General features: G+C 42.2%; 1 pseudogene; it reads right to left on the reverse strand.

The window, feature by feature from the left end:
* Positions 1 to 1,885: 1,885 nt before the first annotated feature.
* On the reverse strand, positions 1,886 to 20,565 carry LOC125547227 (annotated as a pseudogene).
* Positions 20,566 to 24,905: the final 4,340 nt, after the last annotated feature.

Here is a 24,905-nt window from a genome sequence, read left to right on the forward strand (position 1 = left end):
GTTTAGAATTTTGAAACTAGTTATTTTAAACAATTGAAGCTCTGATTATTTCAAAGCTTTTTTATAAATAAGCGAAATCTGCTTAATGAAGCGAGTGAAATTGATTTTTGAAATAATTGAAATCATTTATTTCAAACGGGTGAAATATTTATTTTTGCTAAAAGTGTGAAATCGGTCTCTTAGTGATTGAAACCATTTTTTTAAATGAGTGAAATTATATTAATTGATGAGTGATGCGAATGAAATTAGGTTTTGGAATGAGTGAAATCAGACTTTTGAAATGAGTGTAATCAATATTTTAGTATGCGTGATTTTTTTTTCAAAGCAAGTGAAATTTGTTATATGAAACAAGTAAACCAGTTTTTGAAAGGAATGGAGTTGATTTTTAAAAGTGGTTGAAATATGTTTTTTTAAATGCGTGAAATCTGTCATTTGAAATGAGTGAATTCTTATTTTTTTAAAATGAGTGTGTTTTTATTTTGAATCAACTGAAATCATTTCTAAGATGAGTGAAATATGTTTTTCAGTTTGAGTGAAATATGTTTTTTGAAATCAGCGAATTCAAATTAGTTTCGATGTATCCATAATTGATCTTGTTCTGAAGCTCTTCTCGCTATGAAGTCAAATCTATAAAAAAATCAATAGATTGGGTTTTTCATTCAAAAGATATCTATCTTCCAAAATTTGACAATGAAATTAAATGGAAGTTTTGAGCGAGAGAGAGAGAGAGAGAGAGAATATTAACATGCATACCGGTCCTTCTCTGCACTATTTTTTTTCTCTCTCCTGACAAAAGCTGACAATAGCATGAAATGGACCCACACATATTCCTGGGTACTACCTCCGTCCTGGTATATTGGTCCTCTTTGTAATTTGTGTCAAATTTTGACCGAATATTTAACTAAAAAAGTATTGCAGCATGTCAACAAAAATTATATTGTTGCATTCATATTTGAACATACTTTTCAATCATATAATTTTTTATGATATGCACAAAATTTTGTTAGTTAAATTTATGATCAAAATTTAGCACAAAATACAATGAAGATCAATAAACCAGCACGGAGGTAGTATTTCATTTCTCTCTTATACATCGAAAAGGGCATGGATCTCTAAAACAACGTCACAGGTGGATGTCTCACCTCTAGATACCAGTTCCGGTAGAAAAACTATTTTGAGTCTGAATCTTACATAGAGCCAGACCCGGTCAGTGTGCTGCCACCGTGGATGTTGGTCTGGCTCTATGTGTTTGAAGACTGAAGTGTCTGCCACTGTGGATGTTGGTCTGGCTCTGTGTCCGAAGACTGAAGTGTCTACAATTGTGGGTATTGGTCTGGCTCTATGTGTTTGAAGACTGAAGTGTCGGCGCTGATCGATGTGCGTCATGCTGATACGATGGTGTGTGCGTCTGGCTCTAGATGTGGTCGAAGCGTGTGCGAAGGGGAGTGGTGCTTGCCTCTGTCGATTTTCGCTACCGCTATGGATATGGAGGAGGGTTGCCTTGGTCTGTTTTTCCGCCAGCTTTCTGCTCTTTAACAACGTCTAACACCTTTCAAAAATACAAACACCAATGAAAATTAAACATGTGAAAAGAGGAGAGGGACCATGTTAAAACTGCTCAATTTTTTTAAACCCCATACGAAGAATGGCGCCGCGGCAAAGCGCCCAACAACTTCTATCTGGTACACTAACCAAATTAGCAAATACACTACTCCCTCCGATATAACAACACTAACATGAACCAAACTCAAGATTATCCATAGAGGACACCTGCACGGAAGTCTAACTAAATCAAATACAAAGTTACAAACTGTTTGCATTGTGGCGGACTTTCCGAACTCAACACATCATGGTGCAGACGATTCTGAATCCTACCTGAATCAAGCTAAGACAATATAATGTGGCTGTGTGACGTTCCATTCTCCATCCGTATCCACGAGTGGACGGAGAAAGGCTTCTCGGTGATCTGAACTATCCTCGCTCCTCTCGGCCAGTCACCATATCCGCCGACCCGTGTGCCGCGTGAAACACAGCCACAGTTTCTCAGACGGGCAGCACGAGTCGAGCCCGTGGTTGTGCTCCACGAAGATCGCCTAGGTATACGTTAAAAGGTAACCACATTACACAACTTTGAGAGATGATCCGGCATGTAGTTGATCAGAGTTTCAGACAAAGTAGTAGTATACATTAACTGAAGATCTCTTGGCAAGAGCGTCAATCATACCCCACTCGGCTACCTGTGGCTAGGGCTGCATAAAAAGCTCGTAGCTCGCGAGCTTAATGAGCGCTCGATAGTTTGGCTTGTTAAGCTCGTAACTCGCTTTTTAATGAACATAACCAATCATTGATTTCAGCTCGTTAAGCTTAACGAACGAGCTAACGAGCTTTACGAGTAGCTCGTTAAGCTCGTTAGTAACAACACAACACATATTTTCATCTTACGTGACAAACTTTCTGTAGCACCTCAACCCATCTTTAAATCTAGTCAACATATGAGGCAACAAAGTAATGCATTTCTTTTTTGGCCATCATATTTCATCTTGAAAATCACACCTACACATTCATCCTGAATATCATAGCACACTATAATCTGTTAACGTGCGCTCGTGAGCGCTCACGAGCTTAACGAGTTTCAAACAAGCCGAACCTAGCAGGATTTTCTGCTCGTTAATCTTAACGAGTTTAATGAGTCGAGCATTAACGAGCACGAGCTTAACGAGCCGAGGTGCTCGTTAATCCATCCCTACCTGTGGCGCCACATCTTCCTCATTCAGGGAGCCAACGAAGGGCTTTGAGCTGCTCGTTAATCCACCCCTACCTGTGGCGCCACATCTTCCTCATTCAGGGAGCCAACGAAGGGCTTTCTTATCTCAGTCTTGGCCTTTGGAACAACCTTGAGGTACGCTGTGCTTGGTATGTGCCAGAAGATGATCTCGGGGATCCTGCAGAAGCTCGCAAAGATAATCCAAATTGTGCGACATCAACATGCCAACGTCACTATGTCAGCTCAGTTGTTGAGTAAGAATTTTGCAGTTAATTTTTAACCTACCATTTGAGGGACTGTGACTGGTTACAGAACCACCGGACCTGGGCAGAGGATATGGCTTCCGAGTATGATCCACCGCCGGAGTCGAGGAAGTACATGATTAGCAGAGGTAGCAATTCAGGCAGTCCCATCTAAAGCGTATACACGTATGTACAACCACATGTCAAAAAATACGGTCACGTACCTACATACGGGCGGGGTCTCGAATGCGTACTTGTGCATACGTATGGCTAGGTCTCGTGCACATGAAAAGACAATGGATGACAGCAACGGCTGTTGGGGAACGCAGTATTCAAAAAATTTACCTACGATCATGCAAGATCTATTTAGGAGATGTATAGCAACGAGAGGGGAGAGTGTGTCTATGTACCCTCGTCCACCGAAAGCGGAAGCGTTTATTAATAATGCGGTTGATGCAGTCGAACGTCTTCGCGATCCAACCGATCCAAGCACCGAACGTACGGCACCTTCGCATTCAGCACACGTTCAGCTTGGTGACGCCCCTCGAACTCTTGATCCAGTTGAGGCCGAGGGAGAGTTCCGCCAGTACAACGGCGTGATGACGATGATGATGAAGTTACCGGTGCAAGGCTTCGCCTAAGCACTATATGACCGAGGTGTATAACTGTGGAAGGGGACACCGCACATGGCTAAAAGATCAACATGTGTGTCTATGGGGTGCCCCTCCCCCGTATATAAAGTAGGGAAGGAGGAGGAGGGCCGGCCACAAGGGGCGCGCCCAAAGGGGGATCCTACTCCTAGTAGGAGTAGGTTCCCCCCTTTCCTAGTCCAAGTAGGACAAGAAGGAAGGACAGGAAGAAGAGAAGGAAAGGGGGCGGCCCCCTAGGCCATGTGCATTAGGTGGGCTAGAGATACCGCGCGCCACAATCGGGCCTGGCCTAATCTCTCTTCCACCAACTAGGCACCATGAGCCCTGTAGAGCATCTTTATAATAACCCGCGCGTTGTGAGTTTGATAGACCAGGGTTCCTCCGGTATTCGGGAAGCATAATTTCATGTCCGAATGAACATATATAATTATGTCTCGACCATTTCGAGACTCCTCTTCATGTCCGAGATCTCATCTGGGACTCCGAACAACCTTCGGTACATCAAATCACATAAACTCATAATACTAATTGTCATCGAACGTTAAGCGTGCGGACCCTACGGGTTAGAGAACTATGTAGACATGGCCGAGACATATCTCCGGTCAGTAACCAATAACGGAACCTGGATGTTCATATTGGCTACTACATATTCAACGAAGATCTTTATCGGTCAAACCGCATAACAAAATACGTTGTTCCCTTTGTCATCGGTATGTTACTTGCCCAAGATTCGATCGTCGGTATCATCATACCTAGTTCAAACTCGTTACCGGCAAGTCTCTTTACTCGTTCCGTAATGCATCATCCTGCAACTAACTCATTAGTTACATTGCTTGCAAGGCTTGTGGTGATGTGCATTACCGAGAAGGCCCAGAGATACCTCTCCGACAATCGAAGTGACAAATCCTAATCTCGATCTATGCCAACTCAACAAACACCATCGGAGACACCTGTAGAGCATCTTTATAATCACCCAGTTACGTTGTGACGTTTGATAGCACACAAGGTGTTCCTCCGGTATTCGGGAGTTGCATAATCTCATAGGCTGAGGAACATGTATAAGTCATGAAGAAAGCAATAGCAATAAACTAAACGATCATAGTGCTAAGCTAATGGATGGGTCTTGTCCATCACATCATTCTCTAATGATGTGATCCCATTCATCAAATGACGACACATGTCTATGGCTAGGAAACTTAACCATCTTTGATTAACGAGCTAGTCAAGTAGAGGCATACTAGGCACACTTTGTTTGTCTATGTATTCACACAAGTACTAAGTTTCCGGTTAATGCAATTCTAGCATGAATAATAAACATTTATCATGATACAAGGAAATATAAATAACAACTTTATTATTGCCTTTAGGGCATATTTCCTTCAGTCTCCCACTTGCACTAGAGTCAATAATCTAGTTCACATCGTCATGTGATTTAACACCAATAGTTCACATCTTTATGTGATTAGTTCACATCTCCATGTGACTAATACCCAAAGGGTTTACTAGAGTCAATAATCTAGTTCACATCGCTATGTGATTAACACCCAAAGAGTGATCATGTTTTGCTTGTGAGAGAAGTTTAGTCAATGGGTCCGCCACATTCAGAGCCGTATGTATTTTGCAAATTTTCTATGTCTACAATGCTCTGCATGGAGCTGCTCTAGCTACTCGCTGCCACTTTCAATATGTATCTAGATTGAGACTTAGAGTCATCCGGATCAGTGTCAAAGCTTACATCGACGTAACCCTTTACGAAGAATTTTTGTCACCTCCATAACCAAGAAATATGTCCTTAGTCTTCTAAGGATAATTTTGACCACTGTCCAGTGATCCACTCCTGGATCAATAGCGTACCCCCTTGCCAAATTCATGGCAAGGTACACAATAGGTTTGGTACACAGCATAGCATACTTTATAGAACCTATGGCTGAGGCATAGGGAATGACTTTCATTCTCTTTCTTTTTTCTGTCGTGGTCGTGTTTTGAGTCTTACTCAACTTTACACCTTGCAATATAGGCAAGAACTCCTTCTTTGACTGTTTCATTTTGAACTACTTCAAAATCTTGTCAAGGTATGTACTCCTTGAAAAATCCTATCAAGCGTCTCGATCTATCTCTATAGATCTTGATGCCCAATATGTAAGCAACTTCACCGAGGTCTTTCTTTGAAAAACTCCATTCAAACACTCGTTTATGCTTTCCAGAAAATTCTATATCATTTCCGATCAACAATATGCCATTCACATATACTTATCAGAAAGGCTATAGTGCTCCCACCCACTTTCTTGTAAATACGGACTTCAACGCAAGTATATATAAAACTATATGCTTTGATCAACTCATCAAAGCGTATATTCCAACTCCGAGATGCTTGCACCAGTCCGTAGATGGATCGCTGGAGCTTGCACATTTTGTTAGCACCTTTAGGATTGACAAAACCTTCTGGTTGTATCATATACAACTCTTCTTTAATAAATCTGTAAAGGAATGCAATTTTGACATCCATTTGTCAGATTTCATAAAATGTGGCAATTGCTAACATGATCCGGACAGACTTTAAGCATCGATACGAGTGAGAAAATCTCATCGTAGTCAACACCTTGAACTTGTCACAAACCCTTTTTTGACAAGTCGAGCTTTGTAGATAGTAACACTACTATCAGCGTCCATCTTTCTCTTGAAGGATCCATTTATTCTCAATGGCTCGATGATCATCGGGCAAGTCAATCAAAGTCCATACTTTGTTCTCACACATGGATCCCATCTCTGATTTCATGGCCTCAAGCCATTTCGGGGAATCTGGGCTCATCATCGCTTCCTCATAGTTCGTAGGTTCATCATGGTCTAGTAACTTGACTTCCAGAAAGGATTACCGTAACACTCTGGTGCGGGCCATACTCAGGTTGACCTACGAGGTTCGGTAGTAACTTGATCTGAAGTTTCATGATCATCATCATTAGGTTCCTCACTAATTGGTGTAGGAATCACTAGAACTAATTTATGTGATGAACTACTTTCCAATTCAGGAGAAGGTACAATTACCTCATCAAGTTCTACATTCCTCCCACTCACTTCTTTCTATAGAAACTCCTTCTCTAGAAATGATCCATTCTTAGCAACGAATATATTGCCTTCGGATCTGTGATAAAAGATGCATCCAACAGTCTCCTTTGGGTATCCTATGAAGACACACACTACACTACAACCCATAATTAAGGGCAACTAACTGCCGGGAGAATACCATCGCAAAGGCATATAATCTGTCGGGGATCTTTCTACCACCGGCAGAAGTACCCAGCAACAAACAAACTGCCGGGAGAAGTCACGCAACAAGGGCACCCAGACTGCCAGTAAGTATGCCCACTTCTCAGGGCAGGATATCTGCCGGCACAACCAAAACATGGCATGTTTTCTGCCGGGAGTCCGTGACATGCGTGGGGCCTACACGTGGCACGGGAGAGCACGGTAGAGCGCGCGAGAGGCAAAAGTTTTCGCTCCAAAGAAAAAAAAATCCCCAAACCCCGTCTCATATAGAAATCCCCAAATCGACTGCCTGACCTAGCCTCCTCTCCAACCCTCCGCCGCCGCCGCCCACACTTCCCGACCGCGGACCGCCCTGCGCCGCACCCCAGTGCCAACTCCCTCCCCAACCATGTCGCCGACCACCAGCTGACACACCCCGGTGCCACTCCCTTTCCGACCACGCCGCCTAGCTCCCTCCGCCGCTCGGACCACCATTCGTCGCACACCCAATAGCACCCAAGCAGCCAGGTCTTCTCCATGCGTTCTCCCCCAGGCATCCCCGCCACCAGTTCCACCGCTCCCAGGAGCACCCTCCCTCGAGCAGTGCCGACACTTCCAAGAGGTCCTGCCTCGAGCGGTGTCGCAGTTTCCAAAAGCTCCTTCCCGGAGCAGGCGCCTCCTTCTCCACTCTACCTCCTATCGCTAGAGGAGCGCCACCGCCACATCTTCGTCCTCTTCCCCAACTAGCACCTCATAGATGGCTCTTCCGTGTTCTTTCTCTCGAGTAGTGCCGCCTTGATTAGATCGCGGTCTCCAATGCCAAGTTACCAACTCGCCCTTACCGATGAGATTTGTCTTTGACTTATGAGTTTGATTAGTCTCAGGTTTGTGTTTTCTGAAGTTTTTTCCATGGAGAGAGAGCAAATGTTATAGTTTTTGAATATTTCTTGAATTAGATAGAAATTACTTCAAAAGTGATAATGTTGAATTGCACCCTTTGGTACTTGGATCTAGATACTCCCTCCGGTCCTTTTAGTCTGCATATTAGATTTGTCTGAAGTCAAAGCATCTCTACTTTGACCGAATTTATAGAAAAAAGTATTAACATTTATGATGCCAAATCAATTTTGTTAGATTCATTACGAAATGTAGTTTCATGGGATATATATTTGGTATGATAGATATTGATATTTTTTAATATATAATTGGTCAAACTTTGCAAAGTTTGACTTGACCAAAATCTAATATGCAGAGTAAAATATATAACTCTAGATTTTCATTGGGTCTGGAGTTATATGTTTTCCGGGCCTCTAGCGTATACGTTTGGATCTATTTAGGAAATGGCTAGACCCATATCCACAATCATTTGCCGAGGATCCATGTTTCTTGTATTATTTGATTTATCATGGTGCATCCTTGATTTGGTTCTTCAATTTGTATGTTATATGTCGTGTAATTGGCCCTCTTATCCTTCGAGCAGCACGCCTGCTATTCGTCCTCTGTGCCAAGCAGTGCCGTTTCGAGTACGTCATCTCCACAGGACAGCGCCTCATCTACGTCCTCACCCCTCCCCTGGCACCACTTCCTCTACTTCTCAACTGATGGTGAGATTTATTTGCTATTTCTGCCATTCAGCCTTTAGTAATCTTGTAATGGGCACTGATATGGTGTTGAAATTTTTCTGTTACTCTCAATTGTTTCAGATGTAGAAATTCTGTGATTTTGTGTTGAAATAATATGTCAGAAAGGATGTGCTTAGTGCTATTTTAGTTTCTGCATTTCCTGAAATGACATGATTCAGTTCACTATTCATCTCGCTGATGTGCTCTCTGCTACACTATACCATTGTAAGTATACCGAGTGCTCATTTTCTTACTGTACTTTACGCTTATGGGTACAGTTTTTTTTGTTTGGATGTTTTTACTAGGGAGGCACTTCATTGTGTTGCTAAGTGATCAAACTAACCATCATTTTTAACTTTTGAAGCTGTGTAAAAGCTATGTACTTCGGATTGTGGTATGAAACAGAAACAATATCAATGTTGTAATCTCGATCTACTTGTGGTACAGATTTTATAGAAACAACTAGAAACTAGAATCAGGATCACGTATACTTGCTTTCCAGTTATCGTTTGAGCTTTGACCTAAGTTTGCAGAATTCTTTTTTGTAACATGGTTCTCATCTCTGTACAGTGCACGCATGTTATTTTCCTTTTATATTGAGATTCTTTTAAACAAAGTATATTGATTGACATATGATTTGTTAGCCTTGTATATGGTTCTGCGTCAATGTTTGGTAGTAGTACTAGTGTGTGTGCCATAGTTTGTGATGTTTTGAGGGTACCCCTATAGGGGGGCTAATCTGAGACATGTGGTTGTGTATTATCAGTTTTTAGTAATGGAAATTGGGAGATATGCTCCTAAATCTTAAAAATGGAAGAACTTCAGCAGCCATATCATCGAGAGGGAGAACAAATCACCTAAGGCACGTCAAATCAAGCTAGAGGTCTTTCCATCCATTTTAGCTCAATAGCAGTTTTGCCAAAGGTGATCATGATAAATTTTTAATCCTGTTACATGGCACATTATTTGAATGAGATGGCGTTTATTGTTGGTGGCTTATTTATACGCCTAACAAGTTGGGTGCTTTTCTTCATGGGTAGGTTTATTATGCTATGAGAGCTCCATTTTGAGTTTCTGGTCTGTTGCAGGTTTCCCCAAGTTGATGGAGGTTTGGATGATCTACAAGATGTTGAAGGTTTCCAAGGTCTACAATTAAGTTGGTGGATTGATAATGTATTGTGCCTTGTTTGTTTAATATGTAGATATCGGCAAGTTCAGCTCGTTTTGGTGGTTGTTTTGATACATAGGCCACTGTATGCTCGTTTTGGGTGTGTGACACATCCAGAAACATGTGTACTTCTTTCTTTGTGGCACTAGTTCATTTTGGTAGTGTGGCACATCTAGAAACATGTTTATACTTCTCCTTTTGTTCCACAACCTGCTTGTACGTTTATCAAATGAAGTTCAAGGTTTTTGATGAGACCAATATGTTACTTTGAAGTGTATGTATGAAATGTGTGATGTGTCCTGATTGGCTAAATATAATGAATGGGTATTACATTAAGGATGTATAAAATAGTTTGCTAGTGAAATCAAAGTGTAGGCATAGTAACTGCCGGGTAAACATGCTTGTGCAGGAACTCAAACTGCCGGGAATTGCAGTTTCATGTGGCTCGACCAATCTGCCAAGAGAAAATGGACTGGCGACAAATGCATGGGTGAGGGCAGAGAAACTGCCGGGACAAGTAACCCCCGGCAGCCGTTCTCGTGGCTGTTCTATCTGCCGGGAGAAACACTATCCTGGCAGTTTGTCTGCCCTTGTAAGTGCCTTCTCCCGGCAGTTTTCCTGTCCTTACATTAGTGTTGTGGTGTAGTGACATTTCTCCGATTTAGGTTCGAACTTATTAGGTTGAAGCTTTTTTACATAAGCATCGCAACCCAAACTTTAAGAAACGACAACTTAGGTTTCTTGGTTATAGTTCATATGGTGTCATGTCAACGGATTTAGATGGTGGCCTATTTAACGTGAATGCAATTGTCTCTAATGCATAACCCGAAAACCATAGTGGTAAATCGGTAAGATACATCATAGGTCACACCATATCTAATAAAGTACGGTTACGACGTTCGGACACACCATTACGCTGTGGTCTTCCAAGGTGGCACTAGTTGTGAAACTATTCCACATTGTTTTTAAATGAAGGCCAAACTCGTAACTCAAATATTTTCCTCCGCGATCAGATCATAGAAACTTTATTTTCTTGTTCCGATGATTCTCTACTTCACTCTGAAATTTTTTGAACTTTCCAAACGTTTCAGACTTGTGTAACACTAATAATTATTTAGTAACACTAATATTCTTGAATAATTTTGTAGTAACACTAATATTTCTTGAATAAGTAGTTTGACCATAGTTTGACTAGATTTGACTAAAATTCAAAAAAAACTATAATAATTATCTTGTAACACTAATAATTATTTAGTAACACTAATACTTCTTGAATAAGTAGTTTGACCAAAGTTTGACCTAATTTAACAAGAATTAAAAAAAGTGAAATTGGAGCATAACTTTTTTTCCTTTTAGAATTTGAGGATTCTAAAAGTTTGCAAACAGGCCATGGGCTGTCAAAATCGGATGCGGATTTTCGTGCTGAACATTTTGATATATTATACATTTTTTCGACATCGTATGCAAAAGTTATAGCCGTTTTACTTTTTCATGACACTTTTTTTGCAAAACATGTCCAAATTTAAGTTTTTTAATTTTCCTAGCTAGTAGATGTAGTAATATAACTACATCTCGAAGAATTTTATTTTTTGACGTTTTTATCATTTTCTTTTTTAGTCCCCGTTTGACACACGAACCGGGACTAAAGGGTGTTGCACCCTTTAGTCCCGGTTCGTGTGTCAAACCGGGACTAAAGGTCTAATCTTTAGTCCCAGTTTGAGATACGAACCGGGACTAAACGGCATCACACCCTTTAGTCCTGGTTCATGTCTCAAACCGGGAATAAAGGGCTCATTTGAACCGGGATTAATGCCTTTAGCCGCACGAACCGGGACCGATGCTCACATTAGTCCCGGTTCGTGACTGAACCGGGACTAATGGGCTTATCTGGCCCGAACAAAAGCCCTATTTTCTACTAGTGACTCTCCCCTATTGTTTTGAGAGAAATCCGTACCAGCTAGCAGGCAATAGTTTGTACGGACTGAATATATCATAAAAGTATCACTTTCTGTTGCTTACCCTCAATATGTAGTTCATTTATTTTGCTGGGAGCAATGATGGGGCCATTGTTCATTTATCTTTGCAAACCTGAATTATTCACAATCTTATTCTAACTTTGATATTTTATGAACATTACCTAGAGCAAGGAAAATTGAACATAGGAATCAAATGTTTCCTTAAAGAAACATAGCATCATTATATGTCATACAATTCTTAAAGAAACATAGCATCCGAACATTGCATTCTCATGTGGATACTCATCTATGTTCTACGAAGGCATTAACACAATGGCCATTTTTTTATCTTGTTGTTATGTTCACTAATTTAAGCATATCTACTTGTTTTAGTTTTCTTGTGGCCACGTGGAGCATAAATGCTACAGACTGCTTGTGGAATAAAATCTTGAAAGGTTTTTTCTAGTGTACTTCTTAATCAAATAATTTAATCCGTTTTTCTATGATTTATGCAAGTTCTCTTTAGTTTAAACTTGTTTCTTGTATGTCAGAACATGATTATTTTTTAAGGGGGGCACCTCGTTTCTTACTAATTAGTATATTCCCTTTATGGTTTATCTGAACTGAACTGATATACAGCAGGTTCGTTCATAACAAATCAACGATTGAAGTTTTTGTCAGATGCAGGGTAGTACTTTACTGCGTATAGTGCTGATAATGTCATGGCCTTCAACCATTCTATGGTGTGGTGCCCCTCCTTCAAATTTGACTTATCTATTAACCTAATTTTCTCTAAGTTACTCATACTTTTTCTTCTTCTTGTAGATTGCAAAGATAAACTGATGATACATGGCCCAAGTTTCAATTGCAAGGTTACGAACGAAGGCTACTAGATTGCAAAGATAAAATGATAAATAGAATGTCATTCTATTGAACGACGTTTCAAACATTATAGTTGATTGCAAGCTCGAGAATTGGGCTACTATTAGATAGTTTCACCTCTTGTAACCTATGGATCGTGGTCTTTGTAATGCAACATATTTGATTTAATATATGACATATTTTTGTTTATTATATTGTTTCTTCTATACACTATCCCGATAATACTGGAAGGCAATATGTAAATACCAATAATTGTTCATGCAATCTAGCAAAGCTTCTATTCATAGAAATGATGTGTTATGGTATCCTTTTTAGCACAGCAACACATGGGAACTATTGTTAGGACCCAACTCTATATGTTGCTATCTAACAAAGCTTCTACGTGTCGTTTACCAACGCATGTATATATGTTGTTGTAGACCCTTGCAACGCCACCAACGGAAACACATAGTAATCCGTTGGTGTAGACATTAGCAACACATATTTGGACATAGAACAACTCATCGATGCGTTGCTGAAGGGGGGCTCCTGTTGTAGTGCTACTGAAACCTATGGCCCTGGGTCTATTTTACATCATACTCCCTCCGTCCGGAAATACTTGTCGTAGAAATGGATACAAATGGATGTATCTAGAACTAAAATACATCTAGATACATTCATTCCTCTGACAAGTATTTCCGGACGGAGGGAGTATAAGTTTCCGATCTACAATTCTAGTTTACTATTTATTTTGAAATCTTTACTTTTCAATCTATACAACAAAAATACCAAAAATATTTATCTTATTATCTTTATCAGATCTCACTTTGTAAGTGGCCGTGAAGGGATTGACAACCCCTTTATCATGTTGGTTGCGAGGTTCTTGTTTGTTTGTGCATGTACTAGGCGTCTTATGTGTAGTCTCCTACTGGATTGATACCTTGGTTCTCAAAAACTAAGGGAAATACTTACGCTACTTTGCTGCATCACCCTTTCCTCTTCAAGGGAAAACAAACGCATGCTCAAGAGGTAGTAATGTCATGCAAGTTCTTTTCCATAAGAACGTATGACTATATTCGGAATACATGACTACATTACATTGATGAACTGCAGCTAGTTCTATGTCACCCTATGTTATAACTGTTGCATGAGGAACCGCATCCGACATAATTATCCATCACTGATCCATTGCCTATGAGCTTTTCACATATTGATCTTTGCTTAGTTACTTTACCGTTGCCACTGTTACAATCACTACAAAACCAATACTATTACTTTTGCCACCGTTACCGTTACTTCCATATTACTTTGCTACTAAATACTTTGCTGCCGATATTAAGTCTTTCAGGTGCGGTTGAATTGACAACTCAACTGTTAATACTTGAGAATATTCTTTGGCTCCCCTTGTGTCAAATCAATAAATTTGGGTTGAATACTCTACCCTCGAAAACTGTTGCGATCCCTAAACTTGTGGGTTAGCAAGACTATTTTCTGGCGCCGTTGCCGGGGAGCATTGCTCTATTCTTTGAGTCACTTGGGATTTATATCTGTTGATCACTATGAGGAACTTGAAAGATGAAAGAACCAAGATTTTTCCATCAACTACGAGGGGAGGTAAGGAACTACCATCTAGCTCTGCACTTGATTTACCTTCTGTTTTGAGTAAACTTGTGACACCTACTGTAACGCCCTTGATGCAGCTATATCTCCCACGTGTCGAAGCACGAGTTAGAGGCATAACCGCATTGAAAGCAATGTCACAAGTGAGGTAATCTTCACACAACCCATGTAATGAATAAGAAAAGAGCTACATAGTTGGCTTACAAATGCCACTTCACACAATACATGAATAAAGCATTACATCATCTAGATACAATCAAGGTCCGACTAAGGAACCAAAATAAAAGAAGACTACCCCAAATGCTACACAGATCCTCGATCGCCCCAATTGGGATCCACTACTGATCAACTGGAAACGGAACAACAAAACAAACACGATCTTCATCGAGCTCCTCCTTGAGCTTGGTTGCGTCACCTGCATGATATCATCGGCACCTACAAACTGGTTTTGGAAGTAATCTGGGAGTCACGGGGACTCAGCAATCTCACACCCTCGCGATCAAGATTATTTAAGCTTATAGGTAGGTAAAAGGTATGAGGTGGAGCTGCAGCAAGCAGTAGCATATATGGTGGCTAACATCTGCAAATGACAGCGAGAAGAGAAGGCAAAGGCACGATCGATGAACTATGATCAAGAAGTGACCCTAGAACAACCTACGTTCAAACATAACTCGAGACTGTGTTCTCTTCCCGGACTCCGCCGAAAAGAGACCATCACGGCCATACACTCTATTGATGTATTTTAATTAAGATAAGTTTCATGTTATCTACAACCGGACATTAACAAATTCCCATCTGCCCATAACCGCGGGCACGGCTTTCGAAAGTTCAAAACCCTGCAGGGGTGTCCCAACTTAGCCCATCACAAGCTCTCACGGTCAACGAAGGATATTCCTTCTCCCAGGACGGCCCGATCAGACTTGGAATCCAGGTTACAAGACATCTCGACAATGGTAAAACAAGTCCAGCAAGACCGCCCGATGCGCCGACATCCTGATAGCAGCTGCACATATCTCGTTCTCAGGGCAACACCGGATGAACACTACATACAGCTAAAACCAGCCCTCAAGTTTCCCCGAGGTGGCGCCGCAAGTGGCTCCGTTTCGGACCAACACTTAGTCATGCACTGGCCCGGGGGGGTAAAATAAGATGACCCTTGGGTTGGCCGACCCAAGGGAAGGGGATAGGTTGTTATTGCAAATGTAAAGCCAAGGTTGGGCCTTGCTGGAGGAGTTTTATTCAAGGCGAACTGTCAAGGGGTTCCCATTACAACCCAACCGTGTAAGGAACGCAAAATCAAGGAACATAACACCGGTATGACAGAAACTAGGGCGACAAGAGTGGAACAAAACACCAGGCATAAGGTCGAGCCTTCCACCCTTTACCAAGTATATAGATGCATTAATTAAATAAGAGATATTGCGATATCCCAACAAAAATATCCATGTTCCAACAAGGAACAGGCTCCAATCTTCACCTGCAACTAGCAACGCTATAAGAGGGGCTGAGAAAAGCGGTATCATAGCCAAACAACGGTTTGCTAGGACAAGGTGGGTTAGAGGTTTGACATGGCAATATGGGAGGCATGATAAGCAAGTGGTAGGTATCGTAGCATAGGCATAGCAATAGAGCGAGGAACTAGCAAGCAAAGATAGAAGTGATTTCAAGGGTATGGTCATCTTGCCTGAGATCCCGCAAGGAAGAAGAACGAGTCCATGAAGAAGACGAACCAACGTAGTCGAACGGATCCTCACAAACGCGACGTTATCGGAACCAAGCCGAAGAAGCAACACCGGAAAGAAGCAGACAATTATGGTAAACAACCACCACATGAACATGGCATGATGCACAACCAAGTATGATGCATATACGGTTTAATGAAACATGGCATGGAAAAATGCACAAAACAAACCTACAAATTAAGTGGAGCTCAATATGCAACGAGTTGCATATTGACGAAACACCATGTGACTTATTTAGTTCGATCTCCTTTATGTACTCAACGATATTAAATGTTGTTAGCATGGCAAGAGGTGAAGCATAAGCAAACTAAACATTTCACTACTAGGGAAAAGCCTACCAGCAGCGAGGGTTTTGGGCCTCTCAGTAGCGCGGGCACCGACGCTACTAATAAGGCGCTACAGCTAACGTATAGCAGTAGCGCCAGTTGTCCCACGCTACTGCTATACATGAATAGCAGTAGCGCTCTTTGGGAAAGGGCGCTACTGATATTATCTGCAACGCTGTTTGCTGGGACGCGCTACTGACAATGCGACGCTACTGCTAAATTTCCCCCCTCGCTACTACTAGTTTATTTATTAGTTTTTTCCTGCATATTTGTTTTGTATTTGAATAGGCTTTATACACTAATCTTTATCATATCATACACATACAAATGTAATCATAGCATATACATACAATTAGTCTCATCAAATCATGTCATCATCATAATCATCATCCAACACAAAGTGGTCTCTCGTCATCATCTCGAAAATAGCGATACAAGTCTCGAATGATATGCAAATATATCGTCATCCATCTAAACAATGATATACGCGAGAAGAGCTATCACTTTGAGAAAATGAGTTCGTATCCCTCTTTCGCATTAGCGTGAACCTCTAAACTAACTACTGCCTGTCGCTCGGAAACCGGAAGGGCCTGACACTCCGGCCACATGTCGTATATATACTCCTGGCATAGCACTTCTTCGCCATCTATGATCTATGCACCTGCATCATCACATGAGTCGATGATATGCAACATATATAGTTGAGCAACAGAAAGAGACAGACTTGGCAAAAATAAAAACAACATATCATAAGCATAAATAACAAAGTTCATCGTACCCCAAAATGCCCTAACTAGAGTGATTTTCGCTAGTCGAGGAGGAGGACGGTTTAATTACATCACAAATAAAGTTTCACCGTGCATAACTCAAAGTTTTGTCATACAGAAAGTATGGACTAAACAGACACATTGTCATATATCGACAATCACTCCAACATGTCGTTCCATCCATCCAAGTCAGGGACATATCCTAGGAGCTACTTGAATTCCCACTTATAAACTCCGGAAACTTTCCGGTTATGCAATCAGGTGTTGGGGATACAGGGGAAGCATAATATCTCACCCAAAACTAGCAAATCCTACATCCAGTTGTATCCATCCTTCAACACATAACCAAGAAACCTTCGGAAATCGTTTACCTCAACCTTCAAAAAGCATCCGCTATACGAGTTATGGCAATACTCCCGAACTCCCGCCCAGTACTCGGTGGCGTCGAGGTTATCTCACCAACAACCGCATAAAAGAGATTTTCGATGTCTGCAAAACTCAGGTATTCCAGAATTGCAACAATAAAATTGTGACGACAACACCTCGGAGCTCAACTCCCCGGGACACTGCCACAACCCCTAAATGTTAGGAGGCACCAAGAACAATGTTCTCGTCACAAAACCATCGGAACGATTCTAAGATACCCGCGTGATCCTAAATTTTTTTAGTGAAATTTGAGAAGAGAAGAGTCAAAACTCTACGTCAGGATGCCTCACCAGAGCGACGAAGGGACTAAGGAGTAAAAGAATCCTACTCTCCGATATATATAATCCTATAACACTCAAAACATTCTTCTAGACTCAACAACGCCAGCGATTCGATCAAGCAGGGGGCTCCTAAGGTTGGGGAAGGCTTTGATTACCAACTTGTAACACCCTCGATGCGGCTATATCTCCCACGTGTCGAAGCACGAGTTAGAGGCATAACCGCATTGAAAGCAATGTCACAAGTGAGGTAATCTTCACACAACCCATGTAATGAATAAGAAAAGAGGTACATAGTTGGCTTACAATCGCCACTTCACACAATACATGAATAAAGCATTACATCATCCAGATACAATCGAGGTCCGACTACGGAACCAAAATAAAAAAAGAGTACCCCAAATGCTACACAGATCCCCGATCGCCCCAACTGGGCTCCACTACTGATCAACTGGAAACGGAACAACAGAACAAACACGATCTTCATCGAGCTCCTCCTTGAGCTTGGTTGCGTCACCTGCATGATATCATCGGCACCTACAAACTGGTTTTGGAAGTAATCTGGGAGTCACGGGGACTCAGCAATCTCACACCCTCGCGATCAAGACTATTTAAGCTTATAGATAGGTAAAAGGTATGAGGTGGAGCTTCAGCAAGCACTAGCATATATGGTGGCTAACATATGCAAATGACAGCGAGAAGAGAAGGCAAAGGCACGATCAATGAACTATGATCAAGAAGTGACCCTAGAACAACCTACGTTCAAACATAACTCGAGACTGTGTTCTCTTCCCGGACTCCGCCGAAAAGAGACCATCACGGCCACAGACTCTATTGATGTATTTTAATTAAGATAAGTTTCATGTTATCTACAACCGGAAATTAACAAATTCCCATCTGCCCATAACCGCGGGCACGGCTTTTGAAAGTTCAAAACCCTGCAGGGGTGTCCCAACTTAGCCCATCACAAGCTCTCACGGTCAACGAAGGATATTCCTTCTCCCAGACGGCCCGATCAGACTCGGAATCCAGGTTACAAGACATCTCGACCATGGTAAAACAAGTCCAGCAAGACCGCCCGATGCGCCGACATCCTGATAGGAGCTGCACATATCTCGTTCTCAGGGCAACACCGGATGAACACTACGTACAGCTAAAACTAGCCCTCAAGTTTCCATGAGGTGGCGCCGCAAGTGGCTCTGTTTCGGACCAACACTTAGTCAAGCACTGGCCCGGGGGGTAAAATAAGATGACCCTTGGGTTGGCCGACCCAAGGGAAGGGGATAGGTTGTTATTGCAAATGTAAAACCAAGGTTGGGCCTTGCTGGAGGAGTTTCATTCAAGGCGAACTCTCAAGGGGTTCCCATTACAACCCAACCGTGTAAGGAACCCAAAATCAAGGAACATAACACCGGTATGACGGAAACTAGGGCGGCAAGAGTGGAACAAAACACCAGGTATAAGGCCGAGCCTTCCACCCTTTACCAAGTATATAGATGCATTAATTAAATAAGAGATATTGTGATATCCCAACAAAAATATCCATGTTCCAACAAGGAACAAGCTCCAATCTTCACCTGCAACTAGCAACTCTATAAGAGGGGCTGAGCAAAGCGGTATCATAGCCAAACAACGGTTTGCTAGGACAAGGTGGGTTAGAGGTTTGACATGGCAATATGGGAGGCATGATAAGCAAGTGGTAGGTATCGTAGCACAGGCATAGCAATAGAGCGAGCAACTAGCAAGCAAAGATAGAAGTGATTTCGAGGGTATGGTCATTTTGCCTGAGATCTAGCAAGAAGAAGAACGAGTCCATGAAGAAGACGAACCAACGTAGTCGAACGGATCCTCACAAACACGACGTTATCGGAACCAACCCGAAGAAGCAACACCGGAAAGAAGCAAACAATTATGGTAAACAACCACCACATGAACATGGCATGATGCAAAACCAAGTATGATGCATGTCCGGTTTAATGAAACATGGCATGGCTAAATGCATAAAACAAACCTACAAATTAAGTGGAGCACAATATGCAACGAGTTGCATATTGATGAAACACCACGTGACTTATTTAGTTCTAGCTCGTTTATGTACTCAACAATATTAAATGTTGTTAGCATTGCAAGAGGTGAAGCATAAGCAAACTAAACATTTAGGCAAGTTTAAATGAGGCCAGAAACATCAAACAACAAGTCCGAAAAAGTCCTCATGTGCAATTTATGGATTTGGTACTGTTCTGCCATAAACACAATTTTAGAGTCGTTAAACATGCAAAGCAAAGCCACCATGTTAAACTAGGCATTTTTCTACCCCATTTACATATAAAGTTTGTTAGGTTTGGAGCTACGGTTATTAAGTTATGAATTAAAGCATTTTAACATGACATAGGAGAAAATTTTAATCAAACAGCATTTTAAACATTTCAAACATGGACGAAAGTTGGATATTATTAAACTAGACAAAATTCTAGACATTTTTCATATATAAAACATTTTAATCCGATGCACCATTTGAGCGTTATTATATGCATGAAGAACAGGGGCTTTTCTGCAAAACTGCAATTCCCTGGATAATAGGAAAACGTTCTATGGGAAAAAACACGAAATGGGCCGAAACTGAGATCTGGCCCAGGCGCGGGGAGCTGCTCATATCGGGTCTTAAGGCCGGGCGAGGGGAGCGGCTTGGGCCTTAGGGCGCTGCGGCTGGAGAGGCCCAGGCGCTGGATCAGCACGCGGTCAACGCAGCGAGGCGGTCGTCGCACGATGCGGCTTGGCTGCTGGTCGTCTCCTTCACCAGGAGACAAAACGAAGGCGCGGTGGCAGGGCAAAGCAGCGGCCGACGCGGGACTTGGCGAGGAACCCGGCGAGGCGGACGAGGCGCAGGGCGGCGGCATCCATGGCGAGGCTCGGTGAGGATGAAGACGTCGCAGGAGAGGAGCTCCTCAGGCGATGGCGCTGTTACAAAGAACAGAGAGAGGGAGAGAAACAGGTGAGACAGAGGGAGCAGCGAGGGAGATGAAGGAAAGAAGCAGGGGCGCTGGACAGGCCTGCTGGTGCTCCGGCAGTGGCGCGACGACGACGACTCAGATCGAGGCTCGGGGCCGCTGCTGACGATGGAGGTGAGCTCTATGGTAGAGGGTGTGACGGCAGATTAGTGAAAGGAGACGAACGCGCGAGGAAGGGGTTTGGCTACAGGAGAGGTGATGCTCGGGCAGAGGAGGCCCTGGGCACGGGCGCGTTGGACCACGGGCGCAAGGAAGCTACAAGCGGCGGCATGCCCATGTACCGGGAAGGAGAGGGATCGAGTGGAGCTCGGTGGTCGGGGACGATGATTGGCCGTGATTTGGTTGGCTGGCGCTGAAATTGGGGAGAGGATGGATCCCGAGAGGGAGAGGGTAGGTAGGTGGCGACGGGCAGGAGGGTGGATGGGACAGACCTCCTAATTTTTAGGGTTGGACCAAATATATACATCAGGTGAAATAGGTTAGGGGCTATCTCGTCCCTCCGATCTTAATCGGATGGACGGAAAAAAATATGTTAGGAAGTCCAATTAACAAAACGGAGACGTTTTGTAGATGTTTGGGGTGGATCTGGACACAACGGTGACGACTGTCCGGGTCGAGTCCGGGACAACTTCCGGACGCGTGTGAGGGGTTCGATGCACTGAGCAGAGAGGGGTAGGATGGGTCTAGGTGGACTGTGGAGAGCGGGTTGGTCTAAGAGAAGAGGGGAGAGATGCAGCCCGGCACAGTTTTCGGAGACCGAAAACGTCTGACGAAATGACCGGCTATACTGCCGCTATAGTTAATCGTTGGGGCGTCAAACGAACTCCGAATGCGACGAAACTTGGTAGGCGGCCTATCTACACTATAACAACACCGCATGCCAACTTTCAACCCATTCCGAGAACATTTTCCAGCCACTTATAAAATAATATTTCGGACGTGCCGCGGGCGCGTGCAAGTGTGTCTGGGCTCAGAACGAACAACGAAAGGAACTGGAGACCGGGACAGATGCAAGTTTTGAAAACATGATGATGCAATGCACATCATGACATGGCAAGATGCAACACGCAAGCGAATGACATGGCAACGACGGCGAGTAACTGGAAGACACCTGGCGCAATGGTCTCGGGGCGTCACAACCCTCCACCACTACGAGAGGATCTCGTCCCGAGATCTAGAATGGCACCGGAGGGAAAAACGGAAGAGAAAGAGAAGAGGTAAAACTAAATTGCTTCTTTGACAAACGAGTGAAACCAAAGAACCTTGCGAGGTAGAACAAATTGAAAGAAAAGAATACAATGAAGATGAACGAAGTGGAAAACACTCCGTTAGACAATGAACCAGAAATACGGCGAAAAAGACGAGCTTAAATGACAGGATTGACATTGAAGCCACTCCGGTCAAAACAAAATAGAGAAGGAATCAGATTGATATAATTTGGGCAGCACTCCGACTGAAAATGGAAGGAAAAGAACATGAACTTGGCAAGATTAGAGGATACTAGATGAGATCAACAACATACTGCCTCCGAAACTATTGAAAGAATGGTACAAGGGGTAAGAAAGATTTCAGATGGCACTCCGGTTGAGAAGGGGGGCAAAACTTGATAAGATGAGAGAGCTCGAATGAAAACACGACACTCCGGTTGAAAAGGGATAAGCAAAAGGAAAGAGCATGATCTTGGCAAAATGATATGATAGGACGAAGAGATCAACATCACCAAACCTCCAGACGAAATGAGAGGATGGAATGGAATGAACGGAGGGGCAAACAAGATCTTCTACCTCAAATGAGCTTGAAAAGCATCTTTAGGAGAAGGGTCGAACGGAGTTGTTGGAAAAACAACAACGAAAAGAATAATCTTGATATGGTCTTATGGAATACATCTCAAATTGTGAGGTGACAAACCCGCCACTCACGGGAAAAAGAATTGGATTGATATGAACAAGGAGACGAGAAACTTATACCACTGGGAGGATAAAAGAAGAACTTGGGTCATTTATAATCACCATAAATATCAACAATCCTTAGGGAAGGCTCTAGGTGAAATATAACCCAAGATAACTCCAATGACAAGACTGATTGATTTAGAAATACCTCATTCTTAACAACATGTGAATCATGAAACATGAACTCAAATTATCAAGAATGATATAATACCACCTCCAATGATACGGAAGAAAGAATTGCACTCCGGATTACAAGATGAAGAATGCTTGAACTCCTTAGAAAAGAAATCTCAATGAACACTTCGAGAATAGATTAGCTCCTCGCTGAACCATCATCTAGAGCCTCCATGAAGAACTCCGGTAAAAGAATGATCAAACGAATGGAAATGGAAGTTGAAAACACAAGGTGAAACCTTGTAATGATTAGATGGATCTTCGTGACGAGATAATGCGGAAAACTTGGCACTTCAGAAAATTCAAGATGATGCATCTCGAATCGAGAAATGTGATATGATGAACCTCCGGAATAAGGAATTAATCATTTGGATGAAACAAGAATAAGAATTATGTTATGCGTATCCTTCAACAATTTAAATTGATGACAAGCAACGGATTTAGCATACTACTTATTCTCGTTGAAAGGATTAAGAGGGATATGGAGCAAACTTAAGACGGTCTTCAGCGATCCACCGGTAGGATTGTAAACAACGAATACATTGATATGATAAACGAAGGAAGAAGAATCTTGGAAGAACCACCGTAAGAATTGAAAAAGAACGAATAAAATATGAAGAAACACCGGGAAGAATTGGAAAACGAAAGAAGATACTTGAGAGAATTTGGATACATGAGTACGAATAGATCACAAGCTGATAAGAGAATACTTGAATGACGCACCAGTAAGATTTGGAGAATGATGGCTGAAAGCTGGAATGAATAATATTTGAAAAGATGGCCTTTGGAGGGAAGAAATGGAAACAACTCATGAAATGCTCAGGATGGGTGAAAAGAATTCTCACAGTCGAAACCAATTATGAGAGGATGGCATCATGCTAGCACCACGAATCTTTGAGAGAACGGATAAAATTTGGAGGAAAAATTCTTCTTCGGTCTTCAAATGTTGAGAATGATGACTAGAAACACCACCATGAGTTGTTGAGGCACTCCGGAATAGAAATTAGAAAGGTTGAACCAACGATGAAAAGAATTTGAAAGATCTTAGAGAAGGACACTTGACTGATGGTAATTCATTCTTACGTCAAACTTTGAAAGATTTGAGAATAGCTCTGGTAAAATAAGAAGAGTCGGGTAAGATCCTGGGAAAAGACCTGTGGGTTAGAGCCCACTCAAAAGAAGCACCGTCGAAAAGATTTTTTGAAAATAGAGATTGCATCGGTTGAATTAAATGGTTTGAATGAGATAACAACCTCAAAATATCTTGAACGGATTGAGTATGGAAACGAATCTTCTGAAAAAATTTCAGCACTCCTGAACACAAGAATAGCGAAAAGTGAATGATTATGAGGTGCCCCAGTATGAGAAGGTATTTGAAATGAGGAAAAGGGATATGATCAACACCAAAAGCTTGAATTGAATCCACTGGAGAAGAAAAGAATGAAGACTGATGAACTTGAAACTCCGTTAGTATCTTCCTGAGAATCATCAGATAAGAATATTGATGAAAAAGAATGGAGAGACTTCACATCAATAAGATGGATACTTGATTAAGAAATCTAAGTCCTTGAAGAAAACAAGGGAGGGAGGGCGGGAAAAAACAAAGAATTGGGACGGATGAAATAAACACCGTTGCAAAGAACTGAGTATTGATCTCACGAATGTAGAAATGATCGGATCCACTTGAAGAGAAACACGCCGGTTGAAAAGGATAGGCATGACCATCTCGATAATCGAAAAGGGTTAGCACTCCCATAGAAATACGAGAATACCGCTTAGGAAAGGTATGGAATCAACATTTGACTTCGAAGCAACTCAAATACCACAACTCAAAATAAAACAAAGGATTGGCTTGCAGAATAAGCCGGAACAAACATATGATAGAGATTTCATCCAAAGTTTTCGTGGTGGGGCCCACAAAGGCTCGATCGTACATCACCATCATGTACAAGGCAGTGCACATGACATACGAAGTGTCCCCGAGTCAGCATAGCCAAGGACTCTTTAAGAAACAACGAGACCACTGTAAAACCAACCGTGGATAGGCGGACCACTAGACGTCGAACCCCAATCTTATATCATGCATCTGTCAGAAAGATATCCTAGGAGC

Source organism: Triticum urartu, chromosome 3, assembly GCF_003073215.2.
Source record: "Triticum urartu cultivar G1812 chromosome 3, Tu2.1, whole genome shotgun sequence".
Lineage (NCBI taxonomy): Eukaryota > Viridiplantae > Streptophyta > Magnoliopsida > Poales > Poaceae > Triticum > Triticum urartu.